The following is a 20,528-nucleotide window of genomic DNA, read 5'->3' on the forward strand; positions in this document are numbered from 1 at the left end:
GTGGGAGAATCACTTGTGCCCAGGAGTTCAAGGCTGCAGTAAGCTATGATCATACCACTGTACTCCAGCCTGGGTGACAGACTGAGACCCTGTCTTGAAAACAAACAAACAAAAAACAGTGGAACATTGATTTACATATATTACAGCACTTACCACATGCCCTGTGGTGATTTGCATGCAGCATCTCAGTTTATCTCAAAACATCCCGTGACGCAGGTATCCTTCTTGTCCCTAATTTTACAGGTCAGGAAATGGCCTCAGAGAATTGAGGAGATGCCCACAGTAGCGTGGTGTGGTCCACCTGAGTTCTGAACTGTCACTTGCTATGGCGTCTCCCTGTGAGCCTCTCTTTACTCTGCCTTGTCTCCTTGTCCTGGGGTAAGAAGTTAGGGTTTAAGACCCTTCGGGATATGAGGATGTTTCTGCCACTCTGGACCTTAGTTTTCTCCCCTAAGTGGCTCTGTCTCTCCTGACCTTTCTGAGTTTGGAAGGGAGGCGCCATTCTGGTACGACTTTCTCAGGCCTGTGCTGCCACCTATGGGGCTCGAAGGTGCTCGCCACGCTCCAGACCGGCCACCTGGCAGGCAGGTGAGCTTGCAAGTGTTAAGAGCAGCGGGATGCGGGGGAGGGAGCAAATGGGGTTGAGCGCTATTTCTGGGCCTAGTAACCAATAATGCAAATACCGGCTCTTACCCTCAGCTGCTCGCTCAGGCCCCCCTGAATCCTCTAGCATTTCTGGGGATTAAGAGGGTGGTGGGGTTTTCACCTCTATCACGTCTGCTGCCAGCCTGGCGCCCAAAGGTTCGGCCGTCACTTGCCCTAGCGGGCCCCTGGAACAGTCGGGATTCCCAGGCTGCCAGGGGGTCCTAATGGGAAACTGGGAGTTTTTTTCACCCCATCAGGCCGCAGGATAGGTCTGCAGTGCGACTCAGGCTCCAGCGGGGACCCGCCCACTCGGAAGCGGGAGGAGGAAGAGGCTCCAGAGGCGAGCCAAGGAGGCTGGGAAGAGGAGCTGCGTCGCGGGAAAGAGGATGAGGGAGCTCCCGCCGCCGCTCCACCTGTAGCCCCGCCCCTGACCCCGCCCACTTCCCAGCCCCTCCCTTCCAGGCGCTTCCTCGAGGTGGCGCCGTGGAGCAGCGCCGGGGCTCGGACGACTTTCTGAGGGAGCCTCGTCCGTCAGGCTCCTTGCGTTTTGGTTCAGGCGCCGGTTAGTGGCGGAAGAGGCCACGCGGTGAGTTGGCTTGAGGCAGAGGCAGGCGGAAACCGAGGATGAGAGGCCGGCTGTCGCCGCCACCCCTCAGCAACCCCAGTGCAGCCGGTCATCCTATCAGCCGATCAGTCAGTCGGGGCCCCAGCCCGACTCACACCGCTCCTCCATCAGTCCCTCAGTCAGTCCCTGCGTTTCCTTTCTCTTGCCTTTCTTTTTTCTCTTTTGTCTTGTCTTTTCTTTCTTTCTTTCTTTTCCTTCCTTCTCTCTGTCCCTCACTTTCTCTTTCTTTCCTTTTTTCTTTTTTTGAAAGGAGTCTCCTCCCTGTGTCACCCAGGCTGGAGTGCAGTGACGTCATCTCGGCTCAGTCAGCTTCCACATCCTGGGCTCAAGTGATCCTCCCGCCTCGGCCTCCCAAAGCTCTGGGATCACAGGCGGAGCCACCGCATCGGTCCAACCGTTGCGGTTCGTGCCAGGTGGTCGGCTGGCCATCACCGTGCCCTTGTCACCTGTGTCTCCAAGCCCTACACACCATGAGGGTGAGCAGAGTCCGTGGAGGATGGTGAGGGGAGGGAATATGTGGAGCCTAGGCCTTGCTTTTTCCGTTTGTTTTTTCGTTTTTTTTTTTTTTTTTGGAGTCTTGCTCTGTTGCCCAGGTTGGAGTGCAGTGGTGCCATCTCGGCTCACTGCAACCTCTCCCTTCCGGGTCTAAACAATTCTCCTGCCTCAGCCTCCTGAGTAGCTGGGATTACAGGCACTCACCACCATGCCTGGCTAATTTTTGTATTTTTACTAGAGGCAAGGTTTCACTATATTGTTCAGGCTGGTCTTGAACTCCTGGCCTCAAGAGTCTGACCGCCTCAGCCTCCCAAAGTGCTAGGATTACAGGTGTGAGCCACCGTGCCTGGCCATTTTTTTGCTTTTGGTCAGAGTTACTTGTCAAAGGGCCTTGGTTTTTTTCCCCTCAGGATCTCCCAGGCCCTTAGGGGGCAGAGGGGACAACGATGCTGACCCACTCCTGAGGTGGCGCTTGGCTGGCACAGCTGTCCCTGGAGCAGAAGAGTGGCAGTGGAGGGGCCAGAGCCCTGGCTCTCAGTGGCTGTACTGAGAGTGACTCCACATTGAGCCCTTCCCCGCCTGACCCTGATTGGCTGTGGGCTGGGCCTGATCCTTCCGGTACCTGGAGCAGCTATAGGCTGGGCCTGATCCACTGACCGCCTTCTATGTCAGAGCTGGCAGCATGGGGGCCCAGACCCAGGTCCTTCCAGGAGGTGCCAGGGCAGTGGGACCCGGCCCTGAGCTGGAGAGAGCATTCCTGGGCTGGTCATGGCAGTGCTTCCACCTCACTGTGTGTGCTTGTGCAGGTCACTTCACCCAGGCGTCAGTGTCACCATGGACAGCTTTCAGAAAGGGGAAACAGCCTGGACGTGGTGGCTTATACCCATAACCTCAGCACTTTGTGAGGCCAAGATGGGAGGATCACTAGAGGTCAGGGGTTCAAGACCACCCTGGGCAATGTAGTAAGTAACCTCATCTCTAAAGAAAAAAAATTAGCTGGACATGGGAGGCCGAGGTGGGAAGATGGGGCTTGAGCCCAGAAGGTCGAGGCGGCAGTGATCCTCGACTGCACTCCAGTGGTGCATTTGATTGCACTACTGCACTCCAGGCTGGGTGACAGCGAGGAGACCCCTCTCAAACAAACAAACACAATCCCCCCAAACCAAAACCTGCCACCTACTTCCCTGCCCTGCCCAGTACTGTGGGTTTGGAAATATAACCATGGAGGTGAAAGCCCAGGTGTGAGGAAGTTATAACCTGACTTCTCATGGGCTTCCTGATGCAGGGGAGGAAGAATGGAAGAAAGAAATGAGAAAAGGCATAGGTGGCCTGAACTCCTGGGCTCTAGGGGACACTGTGTCTGTTACCCCCACCCACAGGAGCCTGGGGTTCTGGCCTTGGCTGTATGACCCTGGGCCTGTCCCTGCAGTGAAGAGCTTGGGTTCCATGATCTCTAAGGCTTGAGACTTGAGTGGAAGGGTTTCTAACAGAAATCCTGGGGCCATGATGTTCGGAGTGCAAGAGCTAAGCCGTCTGGTACAATAACCACTAACCATATGTTGCTGTTGCGCACTTGACATGTGGCTTCTATAATTTCAGGTGTGCCCAAGGGCGTTGTAGAACGCTCTGGCCACAGTGTGGGGATGGGAGCTCCCGCCGACAGACTCTGTTGCTTTCTGGCTTGGTAAGTGGGAACACTGAAGTCCTGGCTGTGAGCTCCACCCATTGGGGTTGGGATAGGTACTGGTACTGGGGAGGGTGGGAGCTGGGTCAGAAACCCTCCCTCAGCCCAACCTAGGTGGACTCCTGGGATCCTTGTTGGGAGGAGGGGTCTGATGACCCTGGGGGAGGGAGGGAGGGAAATTGGCAAGACTCAGATGTATACTCTGGGGAAAACGATCCTCTCTTTCTGCCCCAGTCTTGCTCCTTTCTTTGAAGCTGGGGTGGTCAGCTCACATCACGCCCAGGCAGCCTCAGTGTTCCAGTAAGGTGGGAGCTACAGCTCCTGGAAATCAGAGGTGACTAGGGCGAGGCAGATTTTTTGTAGGGACCTGGTGGGATACTCCTCTGGGATTGTTCTCCTGGGCAGGCCTGGGAGGTCCCAGGAAGAGTTGGTTATTCATTCACAACCAGTGTTTATTGGACATCCACCACATGCCAGGCTTTGTGCTAGGCAATGAGTGACAGGAGTGAACTGTACAGACATTGACCCTGTTTATGGAGTGCAGGGTCTAGAAGTGGTGATAAGGGCAGTGGGAGAAGACAAAAAAGAAAGTAAACGAATTGGTTAAAGTCAAAATTGTGAGGCCGGGTGCAGTGGCTCACGCCTGTAATCCCAGCATTTTGGGAGGCTGAGGCGGGCAGATCACCTGCGGTTGGGAGTTCGAGACCAGCCTGACCAACATGGAGAAACCCCATCTCTACTAAAAATACAAAATTAGCTGAGTGTCGTGGCGCATGCCTCTAATCCCAGCTACTCAGGAGGCTGAGGCAAGGGAATCGCTTGAACCTGGAAGGCGGAGGTTGTGGTGAGCCGAGATTGTACCACTGCACTCCAGTCTGTGCAACAAGAGCGAAACTCTGTCTCAAAAACAAAAAATAAAAAATAAAAATTGTGGTATGCGCTACGAGGGTAGCAAGGAGGGTGCTAAGATAGAGAACAAAGCAGGCCATTCTTGGAGGACTCTCTGAGCAGGTAACACTTAGCCTAAGACCTGAAAGAGGAGGAGCCAGCCATGGAATGGAGAGAGTGTTCCAGACAGAGGGAATAGCATTCATCCACTCACACACTCATGCATGTGTTACTCTGTGCTAGATGCTGTTCTATTTGCTCCAAAAACAGCGATGAACAATACAAGAGAAATGCTTTCTGTCATGGAGCTTATGTTGTACTGGAAGAAGACAGAAGGCAAATAACCAATTAGACAAATAATATCAGGAAGTGATGAATGCTCTGGAGAACGTAAAAAGATGATGGGCTAGTAAACGACTAAGGATGAAGGGACTATTGCAGATAAGGTGGAGAGGGAAGGCCACTCAAGAGACCCGAATGATGAGAAGGAGCCAGGCATGGAAGGATCTGGAGGAAGAGCACTCCGGAGAGAGGGACCAGGAAGTGGAAATGAGTTTAGCAGATTTGAGGCATATGGCCAGTGCGAGAGTGATGGGCAGTGAGGTGCAGGGAGCAAGTTGTGGAGGGTGTGGCAAAGCTAGGCCAGGAGTTTGGATTTTAGTAGAAGGCATCGGGAAGCTGGTGGAGGGATGTGGGTAGGGGAGTGGTCCAGTCCCTCTAGCTGCTCTGTGTGGGTGTGGAGTGAGAAGGTGGGAAGGGTAGGAGTTAAACTAGTTAGAAATCATTGAGGCCAGGCGTGGTGACTCACGCCTGTAATCCCAGCACTTTGGGAGGCCGAGGCGGGCAGATCATGAGGTCAAGAGATCGATACCATCTTGGCCAACATGGTGAAACTTCGTGTCTACTAAAAATACAAAAATTATCCGGGCGTGGACAGAATTGACAGGACTTTATGACCATTTGGATGAAGGAAAAGTGTGACTCCTTGGATTTGACTTCTAGCAACTGGGTGGACTGTGGTGCCACTGACTGAGTTGGAGTGGGTTGTGGGAGATACATTTTGGGGAGGAAAATGCAAATGCAGTTTTGATGAACTTACAGAGATTTCTGTAAGACAGGAAAGTGGAGATGACAAGCAGGAAGCTGGGTCTCCGAGCTTGGAGCACAGGGAACAGAACTGGCCTAGAGATAAATTTGGTTCGGGGCACGGGCAGCTCTGGTTAGGCCCGCAGAGACAGTACTGTTCAAGGGACAAGCACTAAGTTGTCTGGCACAGACACTAGGCTCTCCAGCACAGTAGCCATGAACCACATGTGGCTGTTGGGCACTTGACATGTGTCTTGTCTGATTTCAGGTGTGCTAGAAGTATAAAGGACACGCTAGATTTTGAAGAGTTAGCATGGAAGAAAGAATGTAGAATATTTCATTAATAATTTTTATACTGGGCCAGGCATGGTGGCTCACGACTATAATCCCAGCACTTTGGGAGGCTGAGGCGGGTGGATCACGAGGCCAGGAGATCAAGACCATCCTGGCCAATGTGGTGAAACCCCGTCTCTACTAAAAAATACAAAAAAATTAGCTGGGCGTGGTGGTGTGTGCCTGTGGTCCCAGCTACTAGGGAGGCTGAGGCAGGAAAGTCACTTGAATCCGGGAAGTGGAGGTTGCAGTGAGCCAAGATTGCGTCACTGCACTCCAGCCTGGGGACAGGAGAGACTCCGTCTCAAAAAAAAAATTTTTTTTAATACTGATCATATATTGAACTGCTAATAGTTTGTGTATACTGGGCTACATAGAATACATTACTATTCATATTATTTTGTAGAGATGTGGCCTTACTATGTTGCCTAGGCTGGTTTCAAGCTCTTGAAACCAGCAAGGAGATCCTCCTGCCTTGGCCTCCCAAAGTACTGGGATTACAGGTGTAGGTCACTGTGCCTGGTCATAAAATAAATGTATTATTAAAATTAATTTCACCTGTTTTATTTTTCCCTTTTGAAATGTGGCTACTAGAAAATGTAAATCACATTTTTTTTGTTTGTTTTTGTTTTCTGAGACAGGGTCTTACTCTGTTGCTCAGGCTGGGGTGCAGTGGCGTGATCTCAGCTCACTGCAACCTCTGCCTCCTGGGTGCAAGCAATTCCCCTGCCTCAGCCTCCCGAGTAGCTGGGACAGGTGTGTGTCACCACACCCAGATAATTTTTGTATTTTTAGTAGAGAAGGGGTTTCCCCATGTTGGTCAGGCTGGTCTCAAACTCCTGACCTCAAGCGATTCACCTGTTTTTGCCACCCAAAGTGCTGAGATGTATTTCTTTTCTTTCTCTCTCTTTTTTTTTTTTGAGATGGAGTTTTGCTCTTGTTGCCTAGACTGGAGTGCAATGGCGTGATCTCGGCTCACCACAACCTCCACCTCCTGAGTTCAAGTGGTTCTCCTGCCTCAGCCTCCCGAGTAGCTGGGATTACAGGTGCATGCCACCATGCCCAGCTAATTTTGTGTGTGTTTTTTTAGTAGAGATGGTGTTTCTCCAGTTTCTCAGGCTGGTTTCGAACTCTGACTTCGGTGATCTGCCCGCCTCGGCCTCTTAAAGTGCTGAGATTACAGGCATGAGTCACTGAGCCCACCTGTTGGGATGTATTTCCAATGTTCCATAGGGTAGGGCTGGTGGGGTGTTGTAGGGTGTGGCAGATGAGGGCACCAGGGGGCAGCAGTGGCTAGGAAAAAAGAGAGGCATTTCCGATGAAGACAACCTAAGGGAAACCCAGAGTAGGGATTGGCCTGGCTCTCTCTGGCTCCCTTCCTGACACCTTGTCAGAGCAGATCCGTGGCACACCGCCTCAGACTTCCCAACCCCGTGGCTGTTTCAGTTGGAGTTGAGGAACAGGTAGGAGGGGTCCCCATGAGATGGTAGCATGAACCACTCAAGAAGCTGCTGGTACTTCAGCCTCTGACCTCATTCTCTTCCTTTAACTCCAGCTGACATCACTGTGCTAGGGGAACATTTCCACCCCTTGGGCTGAGCAGGGTATGCTAACCAGCAGCTGGGTAGTCAAGGCGACCAAGGCAATAAAGCTCACAGAGGTTCATTTATATGAAATAAATGTGGCTGTAACTGGTTTTCATCCATTATAATTCTAAACATCATGTTCAAATTGCCTGTAGTGTTTTTAAGTTGGCAGGAAAACTGACATTAGGGAAAAAAGAGCAGTGGGATGATTGGGGGCGAGATTGAATTCACTTCAGTGGGTTTGGTGTGACTTTTGTGAGTGTCGCAGTGTATTTTTTGTGAGTGTCACAGTGTGCCAGACTTTTGTAAGTGTTGCAGTGTGACTTTTGTGAGTGTCCCAGTGTGCCAACAACCAGTTGGGTTGTTCACTGTGTAGTCCTCAAGGAATATATGTCTCAACGGTTTAATACAGGGAGAAAGGTGTAGAAGGATAAATAGAGACCCATGAGAGCTCAGAGGAAGTGCAATTAATGCTTGTGCCTGGGTGTGTGAAACTCTGAACTCAGAGAAGGTATCAGGTAGCATCAGAGCAGAGAGTCAGGATTTAGCCATGCAGTGGAGGGGTGGAGAGTGGGTTCTGCAGGCACTGGGACAGCAGGAAAGGACATGACTCAAAGAAGGACAGGGAGATTTGTTTGGCCATGTGGAGCAGGGTCCTGGGAAAACAAAGATGGCGCCAGATCTTGAGAGGCCTTGGTTTCCAGGTTAAGGAAATTGGATGGCTATTTTATTTTACTTTATTTTATTTTATTTTCTCTCTTTCCATAATTCAGAGAAAGAGAATGGACTTTGGATTTGTAGGTACTTAAGAGCTTTTGAGGAGGGCCTGAGCTGGACAACACTGTGCTTAGAAAGAAGAAACCATACAGTGCTTCAGTTTTTGTGGAAATAAAATAAAATATGAAAACAAGAAGAAAGCATTTGCCTTTTTGTTACTCAGAGGGCAGGGTAGGAGAGGAAAAGGAGCTTGTGTGTTGAAAACAGGGAGGTAAAGAGCCCCTTTGGGATTAGTCAGTTGGCAAATAAGGCAGAGTGGTGGAGCAGTTGGGAGTATTTGTTTTGGGAATGGGAAGACCTGGATTTGATCACGAATCCTATAATTTTTTTTTTTTTTGGTAATAGCTTTCTTGAGATGTAAATCACATGCCATACAATTCACCCTTTAAAGTGTACAATTCGATATTTAGTAGGTTTATAATTACACAACCATTACCAAAATAATTTTCCTTTTTAAAAATAGAAATTCAACTCACATACCATAAAACTCACCATTTTAAAGTGTACAATTCAGTGGTTTTTGGTATATTGATAAGGTGGCACAATCATTACCCACTGTCTAATTCCATACTATTTTCTTTTTCTTTTCTTTTTTTTTTTTTTTTTGAGACAGAGTCTCGCTCTGTCACCCAGGCTGGAGTGCAGTGGCCGGATTTCAGCTCACTGCAAGCTCTGCCTCCCGGGTTTATGCTATTCTCCTGCCTCAGCCTCCCGAGTAGCTGGGAGTACAGGCGCCCGCCACCTCGCCCAGCTAGTTTTTTTTTTTTTTGTATTTTTCAGTAGAGACGGGGTTTCCCCTTGTTAGCCAGGATGGACCTCGTGATCCGCCCGTCTCGGCCTCCCAAAGTGCTGGGATTACAGGCTTGAGCCACCACGCCCGACCCTAATTTTTTTGTCTTTTTAGTAGAGACGGGGTTTCACCGTGTTAGCCAGGATGGTCTGGATCTCCTGACCTCATGATCCACCCGCCTTGGCCTCCCAAAGTGCTGGGATTACAGGCGTGAGCCACCACGCCTGGCCTTTCCAGACTATTTTCATCACCCCAAAAAGAAATCTTTACCCATTAGCAGTCACCCCTCGATTCCCTTTCCTCCCAGTTCCTGACAACCACTAAGATTTACTTTCTGTCTCAATGGATTTGCCTATTCTGGGCATTTTCTATAGATAGACTCATATAATATGTAGCTTTTTGTGCCTGGCTTCTTCCACTAAGCATAATGCTTCCAAGGTACATCCATGTTGTAGCATGTATCATTACTTCATTTCTTTTCATGGCTGAATAATATTCCATTGTATGGACAGACCACATTTTGTTTGTACATTCCTCATTTGATGGACATTTGGCTTGTTTCCACTTTTTGGCTATTTGGCTATTATTAATGATGCTGCTGTGAACATTCTGTACAGATTTTTTGTGGACATGTGTTAATTTTTTTTTTTTTTTTTTTTTTTTGAGCTGGAGTCTCGCTCTGTCCCCCCGGCTGGAGTGCAGTTGCCCTATCTTGGCTCACTGCCAGCTCCACCTCCCGGGTTCACACCATTCTCCTGCCTCAGCCTCCCGAGTAGCTGAGACTACAGGTGCCTACCACCACGCCCAGCTAACTTTTTGTATTTTTAGTAGAGATGGGGTTTCACCGTGTTAGCCAGGATGGTCTCGATCTCCTAACCTTGTGATCCACCTGCTTCAGCCTCCCAAAGTGCTGGGATTACAGGCGTGAGCCACTGCACCCGGCTGTGTTAATTTTTTTTTTTTAATTATGTATTTCAAGAGATAGGGTCTCACTTTGTTGCCCAGGCTGGAGTGCAGTGGCGTGATCATAGCTCACTGCAACCTCGAACTCCCAGGCTCACAGGATCCTCCTGCCCCAGCATCTGGAGTAGCTGGGGCCATGGGCACGCACTACCATGCCCCACTAATTAAAAAATAAATTTTTTTGAGACAGGTCTCGCTCTGTCACCTGGGGTGGAGTGCAGTGATATGACTATGGCTCACTGTAGCCTCAACCTCCTGGGCCCAAGTGATCCTCCCACCTCAGCCTCCCAAATAGCTGGGACTCACATATCACCACACCTGGTTAAATTTTTTATTTTTTGTAGAGATGGGGTTTCGTCATGTTGCCCAGGCTGTTCTTGAACTCCTGACCTCAAGCAATCCACCTGCCTTGGTCTCCCAAAGTGCTGGGATTACAGGTGTGAACCACTGCACCTGGCCCCTTAATTTTTTTTTTTTTTTTTTTTTTTTTTTTTTTTTTTTTTGAGACGGAGTCTCGCTCTGTCACCCGGACTGGAGTGCAGTGGCCGGATCTCAGCTCACTGCAAGCTCCGCTTCCCGGGTTCACGCCATTCTCCTGCCTCAGCCTCCCGAGTAGCTGGGACTACAGGCGCCAGCCACCTCGCCCGGCTAGCTTTTTGTGTTTTTTAGTAGAGACGGGGTTTCACCGTGTTAGCCAGGATGGTCTCGAACTCCTGACCTCGTGATCCGCCCGTCTCGGCCTCCCAAAGTGCTGGGATTACAGGCTTGAGCCACCGCGCCCGGCCAATTTTTTTTTTTTTAAATAGAGATGGGGTCTTGCTGTGTTTCTCAGACTTGTCTTAAACTCCTGGCCTCAAGTGATCCTCCTGTCCTGTCCTCCCAAAGTGCTGAGATTATACGCATGAGCCACCATGCCCAGCCCCCATTTTTATCTTGGAATTATTTATTTATCTTTTTATATTTGAATTGTGGGAGTTGTTCCCTCCTGCCACCGCACCGAGATGGAGTCTTGCTCTGTTACACAGACTAGAGTGCAATGGCGCCATCTCGGCTCACTGAAACCTCCGCCTCCCAGGCTTAAGCGATTCTCCTGCTTAAGCCTCTGGAGTAGCTGGGATTACAGGTGCATGCCATCACGCCCAGCTAATTTTTGTATTTTTAGTAGAGTCAGGGTTTCACCATGTTGGCCAGAATGGTCTTGAACTCCTGACCTTGTGGTCCGCCCACCTCGGCCCCTCAGAGTGTTGGGTTTACAGACGTGAGTCACCACACCTGGCCAAATTGTGCGAGTTCTTAATGTATTCTATATACTAGACCCTTATCAGGTATGTGATTTGAAAATATATATTTTTTAGTTACTTGTGCTTTAGGTGTCAGAGCTAAGAAACCATGAAGATTTAATCTATGTTTTCTTCCAAGAGTTTAATGATTTTAGCTCTTACATTTAGGTTTTTGATTTATTTTTAATTAATTAAAAAAAATTTTTTTTGAGATGGAGTTTTGCTCTTGTTGTCCAGGATATAGTGCAATGGCATAATCTTGGCTTGCCGCAACCTCTGCCTCCCAGGTTCAAGTGATTCTCCTGCCACAGCCTCCCAAGTAGCTGGGATTACAGGCATGTGCCACCATACCCAGCTAATTTTGTATTTTTAGTAGAGACGGGGTTTCTCCATGTTGGTCAGGCTTGTCTCGGAACTCCTGACCTCAGGTGATCCGCCCACCTTAGCCTCCCAAAGTGCTGGGATTATAGGTGTGAGCCACCGCGCCCAGCCTAATTAATTTTTATATATAGTATGAAGTAGGGGTCTACTTTATTCTTTTGTTTGTGGATATTTAGCTGTACCAGTACCATTTGTAGAAAACACTATTCTTTCCCCATTAAATTTTCTTGGCACCCTTTTCTAAAATCAGTTGCCCACAGATGTATCCCTGCCACTTTTTTCCCCCCAATCCTTCTTCTTCTATAACCTACCACTTTTTAGCTCTGCAATTTAGGCCTCAGTTTTCTCATCTGTGAAATAACAGTAGTATCCGGACTGACTCATTCATCAAGCACAAGAGGCTCAATATTCTAGGTCCCATGGTACTTTTAAGGGTCCATAAAAATGTTTTAGTTATTTTTTGGCCAGCACTTTCGGAGGCCAAGGCAGGCGGGTCACCTGAGGTCAGGAGTTTGAGACCAGCTTGGCCAACATAGTGAAACTCTGTCTTTACTAAAAATACAAAAATTAGCTGACATGGTGGCATGTGCCTGTAGGCCCAGCTATTTGGGAGACTGAAGCAGGAGAATCACTTGACCCAGGGGGTGGAGGTTGCAGTGAGCCAAGATTGTGCTACTGTTCTCCAGCCTGGGCGACAGAGTGAGACTCCCTCTAGGAAAGAAAAAAAGAAAAAAAAAAAGGGTCGGATGCGATGGCTCATGTCTGTAATCCCAGCACTTTGGGAGGCCAAAGCGGGCAGATCATGAGGTCAGGGGTTTGAGACCCCTGCACTGCAGCCTGGGTGACAGAGTAAGACTTTGTCTCAAAAGAAAAAAAAAATAGTTTTGGTTACTTTTCACATCTGAAGAAAGAAACGAAAATGTAGGTCAAAGAAAACGTCTTAATATATTAAGACATTATTAAGTATACTTTTATCAATGTAGTTGTAAAACATAATTTTTAGTATTTATTTTTATAGAGGAAGGGGCCCACAAAAGCAACAGTGTCTCAGATCCACAAAAATCCTACTGTGGCCTTGACTTGACACCGTCTGTCTCACAGGGTTATCATGAGGATGCAATGTGATAATCATGTTGAATCCCATGTACTGTGCTGGCCCATAGTAAGCCATCAGTACGTGGTCAGTGTTTATGGAGCAGCAGAGAGAATCTCCCTCATCAGCCTGGGCCCCTTTAGCCGGAAAGCAGTAGGGGGCTTTTCTGTCCTGCTAGCACCTTGGCAGGCTGGTGAATTATTGACTGTGCAAACCCATGAAGGAACCACTTAGTGAGCTCAAGGGAAGGTCAGTGCTAAGGAGCTGGCCCTCTGCCCCAGTTTCCTGTCCTGACACCTCTGAGGGTTCAGGGGCACCTGTGGCAGAGAGAGAGTTGCTGAGGTGGAGAGGAGGCAGGCAATGGAGGGGGTCTGTGCCTCAGTGCCTGGCAGGGTTGGTAAAGCTCCCTAGCTGCAACTCCCTGCCTTTCTTAGGCAGAGAGACCTGGTGTCCACCTGGGTGGAGAAGGCAAAGGACTATGAGTGACTTAAATGGCTCTGATAGCCAATATTCTTTTTTTTTTTTGAGACAGGGTCTCACTCTGTCACCCAGGCTGCAGCGCAGTGGTGCAATTTTGGCTCACTGCAACCAATGTTCTTTTTTTTTTTTTTTTTTTTTTTAATAAATGAAGATGAAATTCACACAACATAAAATTAACCATTTTATTTATTTAGTAGAGATGGGATCTTGCTATGTTATCCAGGCTGGAGTACAGTGACTATTTACAGGTGTGATACCTTTATTGATCAGCACAGGAGTTTTGACCTGTTCAGTTTCTGGCCTGGGCTGTTCATCCCTCCTTAGGCCGCTGGTTGTCCCTCGCTCCTGGGAGGTCACCATATTGATGTCAAACTCAGTGTGGATGCCCAACTGGCAGAGTGCATTATAGCCCAGAGCTCATGGACTCAAGTTAACCTCCCAAGTCCCTGGGACTACAGGTATGCACCAAAATTAACCATTTTTAAAGTGTATGATTCAATGGCATTTTAGCACATTTATGATATTATGCAACTATTACCTCTATGTAGTTCCAAAATATGTTTATCATCCCAAAAAGAAACCTTATACTCCTTAAACAGTCACTTACCATTCCTCCCTTGCCTTAGGCCCTGGCAACCACTCATCTGCTTTCTGTCCCTATGAATTTGCCTACTCTGGACATTTAATATAAATGGAATCATACAGTACGTGACCTATTGTGTCTGGCTTCTTTAACTCAGCATAATTTTTTTTTGTTTTAGAATTTTATTTATTTATTTATTTATTTATTTATTTATTTATTTATTTATTTTGAGACAAAGTTGTGCTCTGTCGCCCAGGCTGGAGAGCAGTGGCGTGATCTCAGCTTACTGCAACCTCTGCCTCCTGGGTTCAAGTGATTCTCGTGCCTCAGCCTCCCGAGTAGCTGGGATTACTGGCACATACCTGTACACATGTTTCATGTGCTTGTTACCTTTTGTTCACTATGCCCAGCTAATTTTTTAAAATTTTTTTATTTTTTATTTTTTTTTGAGACAGAGTCTCACTCTGTCGTCCAGGTTGGAGTGCACTGGCGCAATCTTGGCTCACTGCAACCTCTGCCTCCCAGGTTCAAGTGATTCTCCTGCCTCAGCCTCCCGAGTAGCCTGGGACTACAGGCACATGCCACCATACCTGGCTAATTTTTTTGTATCTTTAGTAGAGATGAGGTTTCACCATGTTGGCTAGGCTGGTCTTGAACTCCTGACCTCAGGTAATCTGCCTGCCTCGGCCTCCCAAAGTGCTGGGATTGCAGGCATGACCCACCGGGCCCGGACTTGTTTGTATTTTTAGTAGAGATGGGGTTTCACCATGTTGACCAGGCTCAGGCAATCCTCCCGCCTCAGCCACCAGAAGTGCTGGGATTACAGGAGTGAGCCACCGTGTCTGGCCCAGAATAATATTTTTGAGGCTCATTCATGCTGTAGCATGTATCAGCACTTCATTCTTTTTGTAAGTTGAATAATAGTCCATTGTGTGGAATATACCACCTTTGGTTCATCCATTCATTAGTTGATGGACTTTTGAATTGTTTTCACCCTTTGGTGATTGTGAATAGTGCTGCTGTGAACATTTGTATGTCAGGTTTTGTTTAAATACCTGTTTTGAGTTCTTCTGGGTATATACGTAGGAGTGGAATTGCTGAGTCATAGGATTACTCTGTTTCACATTTTGAGAAACCTCCAGACTGTTCTTTAAAGCAGCTGTACCATTTTACATTCCCACCAGCAATGTGTAAAGTTTATCCACATTATCATAAACACATTATTATTATTATTATTATTCTGAGACAGGGTCTTGCTCTGTCGCCCAGGCTGGAGTGCAAGGCATAATCATGGCTTACTGCAGCCTTGATCTCCTGGGCTCAAGTAATCCTCCCACCTTAGCCTCCTGAGTAGCTGGGACTATTCCACCCCAACGTGGCATGCACCACCATGCCCGACTAATTTTTTGATTTTTTGTAGAGATGGAGTCTTGCTATATTGCCCAGGCTGGTCTTGAACTCCTGAGCGCAAATGATCCTCCCACCTCAGCCTCCCAAAGTGCTGAGATTACAGGTGTGAGCCCTGCACCCAACCATTGTTTGCTTTTTTGATTATAGCCATCCTAGTAAGTGGGTGGGCAGTGGTATCTCATTGTGGTTTTGATTTGTGGTTTCAATTTGTATTTCCCAGCCAGGTGTGGTGGCTCATGCCTGTAATCCCAGCTCTTTGGGAGGCCAAGGCAGGCAGATCACCTGATGTCAGGAGTTCAAGACCAGCCTGGCCAATATAGTGAAACCTCGTCTCTACTAAAAATACTAAAATTAGCCGGACATGATGGCGGGTGCCTGTAATCCTAGCTACTCAGGAGGCTGAGGCAGGAGAATTGGTTGAACCCGAGAGGCTAAGGTTGCAGTCAGCTGATATCACGCCATTGCACTCCAACCTGGGTGACAGAGAGAGACTCCGTCTCAAAAAAAAAAAAATTTATATTTCCCTAATGACTAATGGCGTTGAGCTTTTTTTCATGTGCTTGTTACCATTTGTTCTTTTTTTCTTTCTTTCTTTTTTCTTTTTTGATCTAAGCCTGGTGAATTCTCCACCAGTCCCTATAAGAAAACCTTGCCCCGGGAGATGGAGGTTGCAGTAAGCCAAACTTGCTCCACTGCACTCTAGCCTGGGTGACAGAGTGAGACTCTGTCTCAGAAAAAAAAAAAAAGAGAGAGAAAACCTTGCCCTGTAGGAGTCCCCTTCTCTGGGCAATAGCTAGCCTTAGATGTTAAGTGCCCTCTCGGCCTCATGTGCCCTGCAGACTTCTCTACCTGGCTCATCCCCGATCCTGCCTTGGGTCTTGGGCCTTTCCTGCTGGCCTTAACGTTCCCAAAGGGGTAACAGTTGTGTCTTTGGGAGCTCTCCTCTTTTACCCTGACAAATTCCTTATTTGTTTATCTGGAACTTGTTCATTGTAGTCTCTGCCCACTTGGGCCTCACTGAATTCTTCTCTCCACCTCCTACTGATTCCTGCTTCTCTTAGATTCCTTAGCCTCTGATGTTTTCTAGACTCTCCCCCTTAGTCCTGGTGGACTCTCCCTAGTGCACTCAGTTGGCAAACTTTCCAGCGTTGGGGGCCCTGCTGTTCTGGCACAGCTAGGGAGAAGGGCAGGAGGCTGGCTGGCCTCTCTGAGGGTGTTGGGGTGGCAGATGATTCACACTTCACTTCTCACCGGAGTGGTGGGGAGGCCTCTGGAGGACCCTGGCTCTGGAGAAGGAGGGGGTTGCCGTGCCAACCCTTGTGGCAGGAGCATAACAGTGGTAAAAACCCACATGTTTATTTGTGAGGTACAAAGTCCTGGTCTAGTCTTGCGCCCGGGGTTTTTCCTTTCTGCAAGACGGCTCTCTCTTTATTCCATCTCTTGCTCACTCGCTGACTCACTGACAACATACATTTACTGAGTGCTGACTCTGCAAAGCCCTGTACGGGGCCCTGAGACTAAAAAGCTCAGCATTTGAGCCATTCATGGTGTACAGAGATAGACAAGATAAACGCATAAATGCAGTATGATGTGATGTGTGTGATAGCGGGGTATGTATGAAGGCAGGGGGAACCCAGCTGAAGTAGGAATCATTCTGCCTTGAGAGAAAAAAATGGGTAGCTTGAGCTGCAAGGAAAAGGTGACATTTGAGCTGGGTCTTGATGGAGGAGAGACTGACGTAAGGGAGAGAGGCATTCTAGGTAAAGGACTCGGGTTCTTCGAAGGGACTCGGCTCAAGAGTGATTTGGGGGGAAACTCAGAAGCCCACTGCATTTCCTTTCATCTTTCTCCGCAACTACACTGGGAACACCTTGAAGTCGAAAGACCCAGTCTAAGGCCAGGTGTGGTGGTTCACGCCTATAATCCCAGCACTTTAGGAGGCCGAAGTGGGTGGATCACTTGAACCCAGGAGTTTGGAACCAGTCTGGGCAACATGGTGAAACTCTGTCTCTACAAAAAAAAAAAAAAATTAGCCAGGCGTAGTGGTGCATACCTGTAGTCCCAGCTACTCAGGAGGCTGAGCTGGGAGGATCACATGAGCCCTGGAGGTTGAGGCTGCAGTGAGCCAAGATCATGCCACTGCACTCTAGCCTGGGTGGCAGAGTGAGTGAGACCCTGTCTTCTCTGGCCTGGGCCCCAGACTGTCTCTTGTCCTCCATGTAAGTTCATCTGTCCTATGTTTCCAGATGCAAATGACTGATGAGATAAACTCACTCGTGTTTTGTGTTATTGGGAACGGATGGGTTGTTTTTATTTTTATTATTTATTTATTTGAGACGGTGTTTCACTCTTGTTGCCCAGGCTGGAGTGCAATGGCACGATCTCGGCTCACCACAACCTCCGCCTCCCCGGTTCAAGTGATTCTCCTGCCTCAGCCTCCCAAGTAGCTGGGACTACAGGCATGTGCCACCATGCCTGACTAATTTTTTTTTAATTTTTAGTAGAGACGGGGCTTTTCCATGTTTGTCAGGCTGGTTTCAAACTCCCGACCTCAGGTGATCCGCCCGCCTCAGCCTCCCAAAGTGTTGGGATTACAGGTGTGAGCCATCGCACCCGGCCTTTTTTTTTGTTATTATGAGATGCAGTCTTCCTCTATCGCCCAGGCTGGGGTGCAGTGGCGCAATCTTGGCTCACTGCAACCTCTGCCTCCGAGTAGCTGGGACTACAGGTGCACGCTACTACACCCCGCTAACTTTTGTATTTTTGGTAGAGATGGCATTTTGCCATATTGGCCAGGGTGGTCTTGAACTACTGAGTTCACATGATCTGTCTGCCTTGGCCTCCCTAAGTGCTAGGATTATAGACGTGAGCCACCAAGCACGGCCTAGGTTATTTAATTAATTCAATAAATAATTATTTCACCCAGCATTAATTTAGGCTTAGTATGTGCAAGGCATAGAAAAGATTATAGTGTGGTGCTTCAGGGACAGGCTTAAAATCAGAATGACTGGGTCTGAATCCTACTAATTAGCTGAGAGGTAGGTACTTAACCCCTCAATGTTCTCCTCTAGAAAATAGGAATAATAATGCTCCATAGTGTTGTGGAGATTCAATAAGAGAGCCCACATGTGAACTCAGCATGGTGCCCAGTATAGTAAATATTAATTAATGGTGGTATATACAGTATAGTATATATGTCTGTGTATATATATACACACATGCACACACATAACTATATAAACAATATATGATACACATATAGTATTTACATATAAAGTATAAATACATATACACATGTACATATATTACTAGGTAGTGTATGACATATATGTGTGTGTGCCTGTGTGTGTGTATATATATGTATGTATGTATATATCCATTCCTATTCTTAGGGAATTTAAAGACGTCAAATGGGAAAGAAAACCACTCGAATAACCAGAAAATTATAATGTATTTTTCCCAGGTGATGTATTAGCATTTGAAACAGTGACTTTCTGGAGTCATTAATCAAAGGACAGTTATTCTTAGGGAGATTCTTTTTTTTTTTGAGAGAAATTAGGATTGATGAATGGAAGGAGGTAGACTTTTGTCTCGGTATAAAGGAGACATTTTTAACAGAGCATCTTGCCGGGCGCAGTGGCTCATGCCTGTAATCCCAGCAGTTTGGGAGGCCAAGGTGGGTGGATCATCTGAGGTCAGGAGTTCGAGACCAGCCCGGCCAATGTGGTGAAACCCCATCTCTACTAAAAATAAAAAAAATTAGCCGGGTGTGGTGGCGGGCGCATGTAATCCCAGCTACTCAGGAGGCCGAGGCAGGAGAATCGCTTGAACCCAGGAAGCGGAGGTTGCAGTGAGCCAAGATTGCACCATCGTCCAGCCTGGGCAACAAGAGCGAAACTCCATCTCAAAAAAAAAAAAAAAAAAAAGAGAGAGCATCTTGGAGATAGTGAACTCCTCATGTCCTAGAAGGTGACCAAGCACAGGCTGGCTATTGGTAGAGAGGCTTCCTGGATTCTTTAGGAGGTTGTATAGGGGACTCTAGGCTCCTCAGAAGCATTTTGCAAAGGGCTCTGTTTCCCAGCCATGTTCCTGAAGCCTTTTCTCTCTCCCTCTTTGGATACCTCCCTCCTTTGGCAGGACCTGAACTCCGTACATATAATGATGCCTGAGGCAGCTACCAGGGCAGGTGCCTCGTGCAGGTGACCTGACACCTTATCTCCCCTGCCGCCGTCTGTCTCCTGCCTTTTCTGGCTTACCTCTTAGAGCAGAAATAACCCAAGGCCAAATATTAACTGTGAAACCATAAAACCATGTGAAGGCCAGGTGGCTTCCAGTGGCCTGGACTCTTGGTGCCCTGTAATCGAGAAATGCTCTCTCACCTCTCAATGGGTGGAGAGGGTGGAGTGGCTGGGATGATGATGAGGGACCCAGAACTTTAGCCTTCCAGCCAAGTGGAATGGTGGGCAGCGGCTGCCTCTGTTGCCTGAGGCTTCCAGGGGGATTGTTGGAATCTATTCCTTGGGGACTGGGGAGAGACCACTGCAGCATCTTTTAGCATCAACAGATGCTAAAGATGCAATCAGGAACTCTCTTAGCTTGTGCAAAGTTTTCAGAGGCACCTACATAGTACTGGAATACACATCTACCACTCATGTACCCTGGTATATACTCATCTGTATACTGTGTCTTACTCATCTTCAGAACTTGGCACAGTGCCTACAACACCAATCCATCTTTGTTGAACTGATGAATGAACAGTGAATGAACAAATATTTGTGCCCACCCACACAGTCATCCACACATGTAGATATTTGCAGGAGGGTACCTGTAGATACACATGCATGTTCACATTACACCTACACAACATGCACACACATTCAGACCAAACACAATAGCATAAATGTACCTGTCCATACACACCAGCACAGAACAGTCACATGCATATGAATATGTATGTAAATTTACAGATTCCTGAATGACCCGGCAGCATGGCAGAGGTGGTGGCTACTGATACGGCTCTGATGATGGGAGGAACACCAGGGTCCTTGGTTTTGCGCTGATGTAGGTAAGTGACACGAACACACATAGAGTAGTTTTAAGGAGCAAAAAGTTTAATAGGCAAGAAAGAAGAAAAAAAAGAAGAAAACAGCTCTTCTGTACAGACACAGAGGTGGGGGCTCAGAACAAAGAGGAACCCCGTGTGTGGCGGAAAAAGTGGTTGCTTATATTGGGATGCTGGAGGAGGAGGTGTCTGGTTTGCATAAGGCCCAGGGGATTGGTTTGGCCAAGTGGGTCATTTACGCAGCCAGAGAAAAACCTGGCCCGCCCACCTTGGTTCTTTAATATGCAAATGCGGGTCGCCATGATGTTCAAAACATCATATTTCAACTGGAAAGACCACCTCTCGGTTGTATGCTGGGACGCCTGCA

At 47.9% G+C, this 20,528-nt stretch overlaps 1 long non-coding RNA gene across 1 annotated transcript; it reads left to right on the forward strand.

Moving 5' to 3' along the window:
• Positions 1-1,117: 1,117 nt before the first annotated feature.
• On the forward strand, positions 1,118-20,164 carry LOC115892769. Its single transcript, XR_004052674.1, has 4 exons — positions 1,118-1,207; positions 3,365-3,449; positions 13,431-13,564; positions 20,067-20,164. It is a non-coding gene; the product is annotated as an uncharacterized LOC115892769 (long non-coding RNA).
• Positions 20,165-20,528: the final 364 nt, after the last annotated feature.

The sequence above is a fragment of the Rhinopithecus roxellana genome, chromosome 13 (assembly GCF_007565055.1).
Source record: "Rhinopithecus roxellana isolate Shanxi Qingling chromosome 13, ASM756505v1, whole genome shotgun sequence".
NCBI lineage: Eukaryota > Metazoa > Chordata > Mammalia > Primates > Cercopithecidae > Rhinopithecus > Rhinopithecus roxellana.